The sequence below is a fragment of the Equus przewalskii genome, chromosome 14 (genome assembly GCF_037783145.1).
Source record: "Equus przewalskii isolate Varuska chromosome 14, EquPr2, whole genome shotgun sequence".
Taxonomy (NCBI): domain Eukaryota; kingdom Metazoa; phylum Chordata; class Mammalia; order Perissodactyla; family Equidae; genus Equus; species Equus przewalskii.
The window spans coordinates 12,202,951-12,204,699 of NC_091844.1; positions in this window are offsets into that span (position 1 = coordinate 12,202,951).

Consider the following 1,749-nt stretch of genomic DNA (forward strand, 5'->3'; position numbering starts at 1 on the left):
GCCAAGAGGCAAGATGGTGGCAGAGAAAAGACATTTTATTACAGCTTGCTAGCAAGAGGGAAGATGGCCGACTAATGTCCGAAAGAACCATCCTAAGAGGGGCACAGAAACTTGAAGCAGTTATATAGGCCAGTGGGTTATAGGGGAGGGGGATAGGAATGTTTACCCTCTGGTATTACAGACTGGGAGTTGCCACGCCAGATCTCTCAGTCTTCATTGATGATGGCTATCAGCATAGACTCTCATTTTGGGGGGTCATCACATTCCTAAGGAACTCAAAAGAACGAAGTTATCGTCTTATTGCAATTGGGAGGTATATGCACTAGCAGGCCTCAGAAAAACTACAGAACAGGTAGATCTCCTGGAGGGTGCAAATCCAGCTGGGTTAGTTAGAGGTCATTCAAAGTTATGACATGGTATCTTGTCTACAATATGGCTTCTGTTATGTCAACCTTGCATTGAGCCAGTTTCAGAAGGAAGGGTACCAAAGAAGTGGGGGGTACAGAATGGTTCTATACCCTCAAAGAGCATGTTTCACATATGATTGAAATGTCCCTTTTACAAGAGTCAGGAGACTGCTCTGTCTGCACGGCCATTGATGGACACAGCAGGTAGTAGGTCTGCTGTCTAGGGGGACACAGCAGGGAGGCAGGTCTGTTGTCTCAAGCTGGGTGGTCACAGGTGAGCGCAGCAATCAGTTCCTAGCCTAGGGAGAGATGCTTATCCTTAAGGAAACGCCAGTGTGGGGGAAGTTGCACCTTTATCTCAAAGGCACTTATTCTTGCCATAGGAAATGCTTAAAGTGGATATACAATGCATGCTCAACGGCCGTATCAGGCCCTTTTGGAGAAACAAGTCCCGCCAAATTAGGTTTACATCAAATGGCTTCCTCACATACTCCAATGTATCCTATTGCTTGTCATTTCTATTTGTCACAAGCCAAAGGAAGAAGCTGGTGGAAAAGTGCTTGGGATAGGATGGAGAACTAAGCAGGCATACGTTTCATTATGACAAGAGATTTTCACATATTGTGGTATATGGGGTAACTATTAGGGTTCAAAACAGATTCCGCTACTGCAGCCTGGGGTTTGCATGGTTCATCAAGCCATGCTGTGGTGGCATCCCACATAGAAGAACTAGAAGGGCCTACAACTAGGATATACAGCTATGTCCTGGGGCTTTGGGGAGGGAAAAATAAAGAGGAAGATTGGCAACAGATGTTAGTATAGGGCCAAGCTTCCTACCAAAAAAAAAGCATATCTTTAAAAAAATAAAAGCTTGAACTAAAGAAGCTTGACTTATGACCTATCAAACATACATTATACATCTGCTTTAACCATTAAAGAATGCACTCTCAAGATAAAAATGCATACTTCCCCTCCTACGCCCTATTGGCAACCCCTGTATCAGTCCCTTTCCTGGCATCTCGGTGACACCGACCTGCTAATTTGCAACTGAATACCTCTCTGAAACTTTGATGAATGTGTATCTTTGGCTCATTTAATGTATGTTCTTTGTTCTAAAAAGATATGACTGTACTGAAAACCATGCTTCTCTGGAACGCTTCCTTTCTAGGAAAGGCCTTCCCCCGTTATAATCTTCACTCCGGCTCAAGTAAAACACAATATTTCACTTATTTATAGAACAGTTATTGGTTATTTTGCATCCATGGTTATAATGTGCCGGTCTTAGGGACCCAAAGCCGGGCAGAACCGCGGGGAAAACACTCGCCCTAGGTCTTAAGTGCGA